Here is a 14,002-nt window from a genome sequence, read left to right as displayed (position 1 = left end):
TGATATACTCTGTGCTGCTGGGGACCCTGCTCCTCACACTATATAACTCTCAGTCTGTGGCTTCCTGCTGCCTCCATTCCCCTCTTCACATCATGTCACTGCCCCTGTCACATGCAGCCCTGTCCTCACTGACACATCACTCATCTCCTGATATACTCTGTGCTGCTGGGGGACCCTGCTCCTCCCACTATATAACTCTCAGTCTGTGGCTTCCTGCTGCCTCCATTCTCCTCCTCACATCGTGTCACTGTCCCTGTCACATGCAGCCCTGTCCTCACTGACACATCACTCATCTCCTGATATACTCTGTGCTGCTGGGGACCCTGCTCCTCCCACTATATAACTCTCAGTCTGTGGCTTCCTGCTGCCTCCATTCCCCTCCTCACATCATGTCACTGCCCCTGTCACATGTAGCCCTGTCCTCACTGACACATCCCTCATCTCCTGATATACTCTGTGCTGCTGGGGACCCTGCTCCTCCCACTATATAACTCTCAGTCTGTGACTTCCTGCTGTCTCCATTCTCCTCCTCACATCATGTCACTGCCCCTGTCACATGCAGCCCTGTCCTCACTGACACATCACTCATCTCCTGATATACTCTGTGCTGCTGGGGACCCTGCTCCTCCCACTATATAACTCTCAGTCTGTGACTTCCTGCTGTCTCCATTCTCCTCCTCACATCATGTCACTGTCCCTGTCACATGCAGCCCTGTCCTCAATGACACACCACTCATCTCCTGATATACTCTGTGCTGCTGGGGACCCTGCTCCTCCCACTATATAACTCTCAGACTGTGGCTTCCTGCTGCCTCCATTCCCCTCCTCACATCATGTCACTGCCCCTGTCACATGCAGCCCTGTCCTCACTGACACATCCCTCATCTCCTGATATACTCTGTGCTGCTGGGGATTCCTGGTCCTCCCACTATATAACTCTCAGTCTGTGTGTAATACCCTGCTAAAGCCTCCTTCGTGCGTTATCTATATATATAATGCTTAGTAATGTTATTATTAAATGCATGTGGTACTAGTATGAATAACATAAGTTAATATTTATATGCAAATGCCCTCATAAAGGGATATTAGAATAGTTATTATAGTTGCTCTCATGGAAAGCAGTTATGTGGGGTAATATCCCCCTCACAGAGGGGAGTTGAAACTGTCAGCCTCTGTCTAGGCTTAAGAGACTGTTCCACTGCCTCTCATAAAAAGGGGTGCTGGCATGAGACTATGGTTGTATAGGCCAGCTCGTGGCAGTTACGTCTGGCGGGACTGATCCGGGTACCCTGGGGGGAGGTTATATATAGAGGACTGAAGAAAAACCGTTAGTGGTGCCTGGCGCTGAGAGACCGAGAAGGAGCTACGCACGGCCAGGAAGATTTCTTCAAAAACTGCGACACACCCGAGTAGCCTGCTTACCGTGGGGAGACTGACAGAGATTCCCGGTGACTCCGGTGAAGTGAGTGATGGAGCTCCAGCGGAGATGTCCAGCCGTGGGCGGCGGCAGCAGCATCAGTACCTCCCTCAGGGCGGATCGGTGGAGGCGGCCAGGAACAGTGCACAGTCCGGCTGTGGGCGGCGGCAGCGGCATCCTCCCTCAGGGAGAACCAAAGGAGGCCTTAAGTGGTGAGTGGCAGCGGGAGGTGAGCCTGAAAGCCTCCATTAGTCAGCGCTACGATTTAAACTAAACCCACCTCAGGGAGGAGATAGCGGCCAGGGGTGGCTACGAGAGGCGGGACCAGAACACCTTGTAAGGTACCTTTTATTCAACTCCCGCAATAGTGCCCCTGTCAGAGACACAGCCAAGCATATTGAGCAGACACCAGGTACAGTGTTACACATTCTCCTCAATACATTGTTACTGTCAGTCAGGTCCTGACAATCTCAGTGAACATTTAATGAACTGATGCTTGTGAAGCCTAGTGCCAGTACGATTAACCCTACACAGTGCAGGCAGGATTATTGACAGGCTATATTAACAGGACTCTTTATAAATGCTCATTGGAAAATCCTTGGCAGCTTAAATAATCCTGAATGTTTACCTGTACGCTTTCATCCCACTAAATACACTGCTTTCAACAAAGACGCTACTAATTGCTACATTGCCGGCTAGACAGCTACTAATTGCATGTTCTCCCTTTTACGCTATTAGACGGCTAATACAACTAGAACAGGATTACCAATCGGCTACGTCGTTGGCATTACAGGACACTACTCCTCTGTACAAGTTACTTTGAGAAGATAGGAATTTGGGATTAGGTGCAAACGCCACGGTTAAGAACCCACAGAGACTAATATCTAAGGTAGAAACAGGAAGATATAACTTGACGTCATAAGCGAGAGTGACTCATCTCACTGGTACCACAGCGTCCCCATCTTATGTGCACCAACGAGGTAGTAAGAGTACTCAGACTAGATTATCAGAGTGTTAGGGGAACCCCTTCCCTTATGGGTACCATTAACCAATCATATATGTATTATTCCAATTATTGCTATTTGGTAAAAATGTGTTCAGAGCGATATGAAATATGTTGTCATACTAACTGTTTGGCTTAGGTTGTTCTGCTGACTGTTGTGGAAGGAAGAGGACGAGTTCGAGTTGTTCCAGTGAAATAAAATTATTTTATTGCAGTTACAATACAAATTTCGTGAATTGTATGTGAAAAGGTTTATTTAATTAAATGTGCAATGCACGGCGCGTGTACTCCTGATGACTGAGGAATCGGTAATTCACAGACCAAGTCATACAGAAGAGAAGAGCCGGAACTTCAGAACAAGAGACGAGCAGGTATATTCTTAGTGATCCATCACCTACCTGAGTATAAAATATACTGTCACATGTGTCTTCCTGCTGCCTCCATTCCCCTCCTCACATCATGTCACTGCCCCTGTCACATGCAGCCCTGTCCTCACTGACGCATCACTCATCTCCTGATATACTCTGTGCTGCTGGGGACCCTGCTCCTCCCACTATATAACTCTCAGTCTGTGGCTTCCTGCTGCCTCCATTCCCCTCCTCACATCATGTCACTGCCCCTGTCACATGCAGCTCCATCCTCACTGACACATCACTCATCTCCTGATATACTCTGTGCTGCTGAGGACCCTGCTCCTCCCACTATATAACTCTCAGTCTGTAGCTTCCTGCTGCCTCCATTCCCCTCCTCACATCATGTCACTGCCCCTGTCACATGCAGCCCTGTCCTCACTGACACATCACTCATCTCCTGATATACTCTGTGCTGCTGGGGATCCTGCTCCTCCCACTATATAACTCTCAGTCTGTGGCTTCCTGCTGCCTCCATTCCCCTCCTCACATCATGTCACTGCCCCTGTCACATGCAGCCCAGTCCTCACTGACACATCAGTCATCTCCTGAAATACTCTGTGCTGCTGGGAACCCTGCTTCTCCCACTATATAACTCTGTCTGTGGCTTCCTGCTGCCTCCATTCCCCTCCTCACATCATGTCACTGCCCCTGTCACATGCAGCCCCGTCCTCACTGACACATCACTCATCTCCTGATATACTCTGTGCTGCTGGGAACCCTGCTCCTCCCACTGTACAACTCTAAGTCTGTGGCTTCCTGCTGCCTCCATTCCTCACATCATGTCACTGCCCCTGTCACATGCAGCCCTGTCCTCACTGACACATCATTCATCTCCTGATATACTCTGTGCTGCTGGGGACCCTGCTCCTTCCACTATATAACTCTCACCCTGTGGCTTCCTGCTGCCTCCATTTCCCTCCTCACATCATGTCACTGCCCCTGTGACATGCAGCCCTGTCCTTACTGACACATTACCCATCTCCTGATATACTCTGTGCTGCTGGGGACCCTGCTCCTTCCACTATAAAACTCTCACCCTGTGGCTTCCTGCTGCCTCCATTCTCCTCCTCACATCATGCCACTGCCCCTGTCACATGCAGCCCTGTCCTCACTGGCACATCACTCATCTCCTGATATACTCTGTGCTGCTGGGTACCCTGCTCCTCCCACTATATAACTCAGTCTGTGTCTTCCTGCTGCCTCCATTCCCCTCCTCACATCATGTCACTGCCCCTGCCACATGCACCCCGTCCTATCACATCAGTCATCTCCTGATATACTCTGTGCTGCTGGGGACCCTGCTCCTCTCACTATATAACTATCAGTCTGTGGCTTACTGCTGCCTCCATTCCCCTCCTCACATCATGTCACTGCCCCTGTCCCATGCAGCCCTGTCCTCACTGATACATCACTCATCTCCTGATATACTCTGTGCTGCGGGGGACCCTGCTCCTCCCACTATATAACTCTCAGTCTGTGGCTTCCTGCTGCCTCCATTCCTCTCCTCACATCATGTCATTGCCCATGTATCATACAGCGCTGTCCTCACTGACACATCACTCATCTCCTGATATATTCTGTGCTGCTGGGGACCCTGCTCCTTCCACTATATAACTCTCAGTCTGTGGCTTCTTGCTGCCTCCATTCCCCTCCTCACATCATGTCACTGTCCCTGTCACATGCAGCCCTGTCCTCACTGACACATCACTCATCTCCTGATATACTCAGTGCTGCTGGGGGACCCTGCTCCTCCCACTATATAACTCTCAGTCTGTGGCTTCCCGCTGCCCCCTTCCTCTCCTCACATCATGTGACTGCCCCTGTCACATGCAGCCCTGTCCTCACTGACACATCCCTAATCTCCTGATATACTCTGTGCTACTGGGGACCCTGCTCCTCCCACTGTATAACTCTCAGTCTGTGGCTTCCTGCTGCCTCCATTCCTCTCCTCACATCATGTCACTGCCCCTGTCACATGCAGCCCTGTCCTCACTGACACATCATTCATCTCCTGATATACTCTGTGCTGCTGGGGACCCTGCTCCTTCCACTATATAACTCTCACCCTGTGGCTTCCTGCTGCCTCCATTCTCCTCCTCACATCATGCCACTGCCCCTGTCACATGCAGCCCTGTCCTCACTGACACATCACTCATCTCCTGATATACTCTGTGCTGCTGGGAACCCTGCTCCTCCTACTATATAACTCTCAGTGTGTGGCTTCCTGCTGCCTCCATTCCCTTCCTCACATCATGTCACTGCCCCTGTCACATGCAGCCCTGTCCTCACTGACATATCAGTCATCTCCTGAAATACTCTGTGCTGCTGGAAACCCTGCTCCTCCCACTATATAACTCTGCCTGTGGCTTCCTGCTGCCTCCATTCCCCTCCTCGCATCATGTCACTGCCCCTGTCACATGCAGCCCTGTCCTCACTAACACATCACTCATCTCCTGATATATTCTGTGCTGCTGGGGACCCTGCTCCTTCCACTATATAACTCTCAGTCTGTGGCTTCTTGCTGCCTCCATTCCCCTCCTCACATCATGTCACTGTCCCTGTCACATGCAGCCCTGTCCTCACTGACACATCACTCATCTCCTGATATACTCTGTGCTGCTGGGGGACCCTGCTCCTCCCACTATATAACTCTCAGTCTGTGGCTTCCTGCTGCCCCCTTCCTCTCCTCACATCATGTGACTGCCCCTGTCACATGCAGCCCTGTCCTCACTGACACATCCCTAATCTCCTGATATACTCTGTGCTACTGGGGACCCTGCTCCTCCCACTGTATAACTCTCAGTCTGTGGCTTCCTGCTGCCTCCATTCCTCTCCTCACATCATGTCACTGCCCCTGTCACATGCAGCCCTGTCCTCACTGACACATCATTCATCTCCTGATATACTCTGTGCTGCTGGGGACCCTGCTCCTTCCACTATATAACTCTCACCCTGTGGCTTCCTGCTGCCTCCATTCTCCTCCTCACATCATGCCACTGCCCCTGTCACATGCAGCCCTGTCCTCACTGACACATCACTCATCTCCTGATATACTCTGTGCTGCTGGGAACCCTGCTCCTCCTACTATATAACTCTCAGTGTGTGGCTTCCTGCTGCCTCCATTCCCTTCCTCACATCATGTCACTGCCCCTGTCACATGCAGCCCTGTCCTCACTGACATATCAGTCATCTCCTGAAATACTCTGTGCTGCTGGAAACCCTGCTCCTCCCACTATATAACTCTGCCTGTGGCTTCCTGCTGCCTCCATTCCCCTCCTCGCATCATGTCACTGCCCCTGTCACATGCAGCCCTGTCCTCACTAACACATCACTCATCTCCTGATATATTCTGTGCTGCTGGGGACCCTGCTCCTTCCACTATATAACTCTCAGTCTGTGGCTTCTTGCTGCCTCCATTCCCCTCCTCACATCATGTCACTGTCCCTGTCACATGCAGCCCTGTCCTCACTGACACATCACTCATCTCCTGATATACTCTGTGCTGCTGGGGGACCCTGCTCCTCCCACTATATAACTCTCAGTCTGTGGCTTCCTGCTGCCCCCTTCCTCTCCTCACATCATGTGACTGCCCCTGTCACATGCAGCCCTGTCCTCACTGACACATCCCTAATCTCCTGATATACTCTGTGCTACTGGGGACCCTGCTCCTCCCACTGTATAACTCTCAGTCTGTGGCTTCCTGCTGCCTCCATTCCTCTCCTCACATCATGTCACTGCCCCTGTCACATGCAGCCCTGTCCTCACTGACACATCATTCATCTCCTGATATACTCTGTGCTGCTGGGGACCCTGCTCCTTCCACTATATAACTCTCACCCTGTGGCTTCCTGCTGCCTCCATTCTCCTCCTCACATCATGCCACTGCCCCTGTCACATGCAGCCCTGTCCTCACTGACACATCACTCATCTCCTGATATACTCTGTGCTGCTGGGGACCCTGCTCCTCCCACTATATAACTCTCAGTCTGTGGCTTCCTGCTGCCTCCATTCCCCTCCTCACATCATGTCACTGCCCCTGTCACATGCAGCCCTGTCCTCACTGATACATCACTCATCTCCTGATATGCTCTGTGCTGCTGGGGACCCTGCTCCTCCCACTATATAACTCTCAGTCTGTGGCTTCCTGCTGCCTCCATTCCTCTCCTCACATCATGTCATTGCCCCTGTATCATACAGCGCTGTCCTCACTGACACATCACTCATCTCCTGATATACTCTGTGCTGCTGGGAACCCTGCTCCTCCTACTATATAACTCTCAGTGTGTGGCTTCCTGCTGCCTCCATTCCCTTCCTCACATCATGTCACTGCCCCTGTCACATGCAGCCCTGTCCTCACTGACATATCAGTCATCTCCTGAAATACTCTGTGCTGCTGTAAACCCTGCTCCTCCCACTATATAACTCTGCCTGTGGCTTCCTGCTGCCTCCATTCCCCTCCTCGCATCATGTCACTGCCCCTGTCACATGCAGCCCTGTCCTCACTAACACATCACTCATCTCCTGATATACTCTGTGCTGCTGGGGACCCTGCTCCTCCCACTATATAACTCTCAGTCTGTGGCTTCCTGCTGCCTCCATTCCCCTCCTCACATCCTGTCACCGCCCCTTTGTGCTTCTGTGTGCTGTGAGCAGGTGTGTGCAGAAGAGCTCCATCAGTGGTAGCTGTGATATTGTGCTACAGGGAGTTTTCCTGCTGGCTTCCCCAGGGGGATGGATCCTACTGGGGGAGAGAGCTCCCAGAGTGCAGGCCATGGCTCGGGCCCTAAACCAACAGCAAGACTAAATACTTCCGGTGCCCATACAGATTGTGCGGCTGGCCAGTCGGGGACATCCAGAAGAGGCAGCAGTGGCAGTGCTAATGGTGCGGATTCAGTGAAGCAACTGGAGCCGCAGTCAGTTCCCCTTAACATACCGGAGGGTGCTGCTCTCCTGTGTGAGGAAACACAGGATCAAATGGTGGTGGCTGCTACTAGCCCTGTCAGTGTGGCTCTAGTGAAGGAACTAGAGCCTTCAAATCCCCCCAAACTGTCCGAGGGTGCTCCCACATGTGCCATAACATGGGGTGGAGTGGCAGCAGCCGCTGTCTGCCCTATGGACAGTGAAGTAGTGGGGGAGGGGATGAAGCCCTTTGATGCCAAAGAGAATGTTCCTGAGTCTCCTGGAAGTACTGATGATGAGGAAGAGACTTTTGATAGCCTCAGTGTGGAGGAGCTGCAGAAAGAATCAAAAAGAATAAGTGCAAGAATCGCTGATAAGAAAAAGAGAAGATACTCTTGCTTTAAATGGGAAAGACCTGTGCTAAGAGAGGCCATCAAGTCACTTTCTAAAGACCTGGAAAAGGTAAAAAGCAAGCTGCATGAAAAGCGGCAAGAGAGAAAAGACAAAGAAATGGCAGCACAAGCAGCAGTGCAAGAGTTACCTGATCAAGCAGCAGTGCATGAGTTACCTGATCAAGCAGCAGTTCAGGTGTTGCAAGTATCTATGCAGATGAGCTCTCAGGAATCAGAAGGGTGTGGTGTCCAGAGCATGATCACAGAGGCTCCAGTGAGGACAGAAAGCAGTGCACACCCCGGCCTACTGACTGATCTGGAGACTGACAGTGGTGTGCAGGAGAATGCAGGTATGCCGGTCCATGCGGGATCAGAGGTGCCTACCACATCAGCAGCAGCTCAGCTTGGTCCTGCTCCCCCAGCAGTGGGGCCTCCTACTGTAGTGATGGCTACATTAGATGACCTTGAGGAAGAGGAAAAGTGCACAGACTTCCAATTGTGCATGGAGGTAATTAAAGCAGAACTAATGTTGGCCAAAAATTCAGAAAAAATAAAGTTAAAGTCCGGTGTACAAAGTAAATCAGTGAATGTCAGTAATGTGCCAGTGACTGGGGAGGCTCTGGGGGTTAATGCTGGTGGGGACACTGCAATCCTGCAGTACAACACAGGGTATGCCAGCACTAGACAAAAGTACTCTATCAGACGGTGGTAAAGACATTATTCAGTCTGTATATGGACAGATGGCTGCCCCAGCCAGGGCCAAGGCTGCTGTTGAATTGATTAGCCAGGAGCAAAAGAGGCGCGAAGGGTTAAGCAATATAAATGTGGTTAATGCAAATGCTATTGGAAATGTGAATGAACAGCCTGTTCCCGGTACAATGTCTTATGCTAACGTGGCTGCAAGGCCAAATGTTATTAATAATGTGTCACCTGTAATGGTCGGGCCTGGTCAGGTCAGTAAAAGAAGAAATCTTTTACAGTTTAAATGGACAGGAACAGGTGAAGTTCCCACTAAAGAAGTGTTCCTGGAAATGATTTTCAGCCTTGGGTTCCATGCCTCGGATCTGTATGCCTGCATCCATCCAGTTAAGACTCCAGATTTTGATGTAAGCTTCCTGTCCTATCAGGGACTGCAGACATTTTGGACGAAGTGGCAGGCATGCAGATCCGTGGCACCCTACAGTAGCTACAAAACAAACTTAGTTACTAAACAGGATAAAGTTAAACTGACAATCTTGGTCAGGAATGAGTCAATTCCTGCCCAGGATATATTGTTCTGGTTATCCAGATTCTGTACTGTACAGTCCAACTTGATCAAGGTTGGTTTTACAATGGGAGTTTGGGGGGGAGCGTGGTCAGCCATGGTCCAATTAAAAAGTACAGACAGAGGTTTTATACATGTGCCTTCTGCTGCGTATATAGGCCGAGACCGTGTTCAATGTTTTTATTCAGGGCAACCCCGCACCTGCTTCAAATGCGGGGATTTTCGACACATGAGCAGTGATTGTAATGTTACCAAATGTACATTATGTGGGAAAATCGGACATGTCTCCAGGGATTGCAGTAATGTCAAATGTAATTTGTGTGGTGAGGATGGCCATCCTTACAGCAGGTGCCCCTGGGCAAGTCACAATATGGGAAGTGAGAGCGAGCAGAGGGAGGAAGTAACTAGGAATGAGAAAGAAGGTCAGGGAAAAGAACAGGAACCAGTTTTTGTGGGAGTAAGGACAAGGAGTTCTGTAGACAAGGAAGATGCCTTTCAAATGGTGAAAAACGGTAATAATAATAAAAAGAGGAAAGGTGATGATGAGCAGGTAATCCTTACCAACAGATTTGATGTGCTTTCCACTGATGAGGAAGAGGAGGGTGAGGTGGTAAGGAATGGTGGGGAACCAATTTTTGTACCCAGAGTGAGCAAAAGAAAAGCAAAACAGAAAAAAAAAAACATCTGAAGGGGTAACTATTGAAAAGGGTAAAAGTAAAAGAAGGAAAAAGAAAGAACAAGTACTGGTAGAAGATGATAGTGGAGAAAGCGGAGGGGAGGAGGTACAGGAGGGTCTAGAATGGGACCCCATGGGCACAGAGTTGGTGGAAAAAGAGGTGGCCAGGGATTCAGAGGTTGGAAATGGGCATACTCCTAGTGATGAAATGGTAATAGAGGAGACTCAAGAGGTGGAGGAAGAAGAGATTAACATGGACTCTTCTGGTTCAATAATTAAACCAAGTGGGGCACCTGCATGTGATTCACTGGGGGTTCCAGGCTTGACACACAGGTCTGAGCGTAAACCACCAGATCCTGGACCCTCACAGAGTAAGGATGGCCTGTCCCAAGGGTTGGGCAAGGGGGATGGCATGTTGGGTGTCATTGGGGAGAGGGAAACCCCTCCCAAAGGGAAAGAGACACGAGGATCCGGGTCTTCAAATATGGGGTCAGGGAAAGATGTAAAGGAAAAGTGAGCAAGGTTCTGCTTCTATAACCAAAAGAAACATGGATCCCCAACCCATACGATGTGCCACCATTAATGTGGCTTCCGTAATTTCCGAACGTGCTCGTTTTTTTTTTTCAATACGATTGAGATTGACTTTTTATTTTTGCAAGAGACTAGAATTACTAAGTTGGACACCCTCCACAAGTTGAAGCGTGAGTGGAGGCGTGGGCCTTCTTACTGGTCTCTTGCGGCCGAGCCGTACGGTGGGGTGGCAGTAGTTTTTACTGGTATGGTAACCGTGCACAAGGTTATAGAATTACAGGCAGGAAGGTGTATGATTTTGGATGTCAACCTGAGGGGACATGACCTGAGACTCATTAACATTTATGGGCCACAGTCTTCATGGGACAGGAAATGTCTCTTCAGGGAGATAAAACCGTTCCTTTTTACGGCCCAGCAGATTGTCTTTGGAGGTGATTTCAACACCATTATCAGGCCAAAAGACAGGGGAGGTTCAAGGACAACACTGGGTCCTGATTCCAATTTTTTAGTTAGCATGGTTAGACAGGCCGGTCTGGTGGATGTGCATGTTCGCCATTTCCCAGACCTCACGGGTTACACCTATTTTAGTGGTAGTCGTAGGTCTAGGGTAGACAGGTTTTTTGTTAAGGGAACTTCGAAAACTTTGCCTCCAGAGGTAAAGCTAGTAGAGTTCTCTGATCACGCTTTTCTCTCTATTACTTTGAATGCTTCAAAAGCTACTCAGAAAGGACGGGGCCTATGGCGCTTGAGCTCTGAGCTCCTAAAGGAAGAAAGGGTTAGACAATCCTTTAGAGACTTCTTTCAATCCCAGGAAACACTTTTGGAGGCGGGTTGGAGTAGATCTGAGTGGTGGGAAGATACTAAAAAGAGAATTCGGAGACTCTTCCGTAGGCTGGTAGCAAAAAAGAACTTGATAAGACGGAATATCTATCAGAACCTGAGAAGGAAATTAGATTTCTTAATCTCTGAGTGTGGAGATAGTGGGGAAATCTCCCGGGTGAAGGCTCAGATGAAGGAATATCAGTATAACCGGCTGGATTCCTTGGTTCTGGAGAGGGATTTTGGAAAGTACCACTCACCTGATCCCTACCAGAGCTGTGGAAAATCAGTTGAGGTGAAGGAGGTGAGGGGTCTGTATGACAAACAGGGTGTCCTTCAAGAGGACAAGGAAGGCATCCTGAATGTTATTGGATCCTATTACTCCGATCTTTTGTCTGAGCAGCCACTTATCAGAGAAAGGATGGAAACATTTCTGAGGGAGACTCCTGGTCTTCGTAACCCAGATGCCTCTTTTGAAACTTTGGGTAATAATGTGACAGCAGAGGAAATCAGGAAGGCGATTGATGGGTTAAATTTAAAGAAGTCTCCAGGCCCAGATGGGTTAACATCTGAGTTTTATATAGCTTTTGCAGACCTCTTGATTCCCCGCCTTGTAGAAGTATATAATGAGTGCCTGGTCGAGGGAATTCTCCCTCCTTCTCTGAGGTTATCTGCTCTCATATTGTTGTCCAAAGGTAAGGATCCATCTCGCATTGAGAACTGGCGCCCCATTGCCCTTCTCAATACAGATAGAAAGATTTTGGCAAAAGTACTTTTTAATAGGTTGTTGAAATTTTCTGAACAACTGCTTTCTCCATCTCAGCACTGTACTGTGAAGGGCCGCAGCACCTTTAGTGCAGTCCTTGGCGTCCGGGAGGCCATAGAGCAGTGCCGTGCTGAGAAATGGGGAAAGTACTTGCTGGCATTAGATCAGTCTAAGGCTTTTGACGGAGTAAATCATGAGTACCTGTGGGCCTTGCTTGAAAGGTATGGTTTTCCAGTCAGGGTGGTGAATTGGCTAAGAACAATATACAGTCAGGCCGAGAGCTTCCCAGTTGTTAATGGTTGGGTAGGTCCTACCTTTGGCGTGAGCTCTGGTGTTCGTCAGGGATGCCCCCTGAGCCCCCTTCTATATGTATTCGCGATCGATCCCTTCATCAGACGGGTAGAGAACGGTGCAGTGGGAGGAGTGCAGCTGGGACCGGAGTTCCCTCTGAAGGTAGTGGCTTACGCAGATGATGTCACAGTGGTTTTGTCATCAGTGGCAGAGGCACGTGAAGTAGAAAATCTCATCTGTGAATACTCTGAAGCTTCATGCTCCAGAATAAACCACGAGAAGTGTGACGTTTTCTGGATGGGGGAGGAAGGCGAGGAATTCTGCCTTCCGGACAGCCTCCCCCCGGCCAGTTCACAGATAAAGATTTTAGGCATCTGTTTCGACCATGGTGACTATGCCACTCTAAATTGGGAGAGAACTCTGGAAAATGCTGCCCGGAAAGTAGAGAGCTGGAAGAGATGGAAATTCTCTTACAGGGAAAAGGTTGACTTGTGCAAAACCTACCTGATCCCGATATTTCTGTATGTTAGCTATGTGTGCTTCTTGCCTCAATCTTTATGGACCAAATTGAACTCTCTGTTCTTTATGTTACTTTGGGGGAACAGAATAAATATAGTGAAGAGGGGCATCACTTATAAGTCGAGGAAAGACGGGGGTTTGAGTATGGTCAATCCTGTGGTCTTTTTTGTAACAACCTTTGTAAAACTTAATTTTGGGAGCCTACTGTTAGAGACTCCCCCTCGATGGGTAAGTGGCTTTGAGATCTGGGTGTCTCCCTTCCTCAGGTTTTGGTTAGAAGGAGGCCAAGTGAAGAGTCCCCAAATTCGGCATGGGTATCTCCCGATCTACGTTATCCAGTGCTTGAAAGTGATAAAGCGTTGGGGACTGGAAGTGGGGGAAGTCAAAAGTCTTTCCAGGAAGGAGTTGGGGGAGAGGATTTTGCGAACCCACTTTCATGTTCCGCTGTCACTAAGGGATTGCCCGAGTGATGTCGCTTCAGCAGGGTTGGCTCTGATTAATTCGGAGAGAATACCGCTGAAGTTCAGAGATATTGCTTATAAAGAAAAAGGAGATCCCCCGCGCTTACTCTATACAAAGTTCAGGCACACATAACTTTGTTAAAAGAATTTTTTATTTTATTGTGAATGGTTCATAGGGTTTTCCAAAATAAAAGTTTTTTTTAAACTTTAAGTTCATATAAAAATTTTTTTTTGAAACTATAAATTCATATATATAAAAAAATTCATATATCTAAAAAATTCCTTCTATATAAGAAAAACTTCATATATGTATATATAGAGGAAACCTAATACCGGTATACACAACAGACATATAAGACAATACAAGATAGTAAGAAAATGGAATAAATGGAATATATGATTCTCTAGACAGATACGCTTCAGCGTTTTACTCTGTCTATATTCTTATTGTGCTTATGTCATTAAGCACAATAACGCTCTTAGCGTCTAGATAATTGTTGCAATCCACTGGCTTCATAAAGGTCTTAGTTTCGATCTTGTTGTCATAAATG

General features: G+C 48.8%; 1 long non-coding RNA gene across 1 annotated transcript in view; it reads left to right on the top strand.

Moving 5' to 3' along the window:
• The first annotated feature begins 1,192 nt into the window (after positions 1-1,192).
• LOC134928748 (uncharacterized) overlaps positions 1,193-14,002 on the top strand; it is a 28,216-nt gene continuing 15,406 nt past the window's right edge. The window contains exons 1-2 of the long non-coding RNA XR_010177982.1: positions 1,193-1,629; positions 2,740-2,791. This is a non-coding gene — a long non-coding RNA (uncharacterized LOC134928748). The remainder of the gene's footprint in view (positions 1,630-2,739; positions 2,792-14,002) is intronic.

This window comes from Pseudophryne corroboree, chromosome 5 (genome assembly GCF_028390025.1).
Source record: "Pseudophryne corroboree isolate aPseCor3 chromosome 5, aPseCor3.hap2, whole genome shotgun sequence".
Lineage (NCBI taxonomy): Eukaryota > Metazoa > Chordata > Amphibia > Anura > Myobatrachidae > Pseudophryne > Pseudophryne corroboree.
This window is presented reverse-complemented; position numbering and strand designations above follow the sequence as displayed.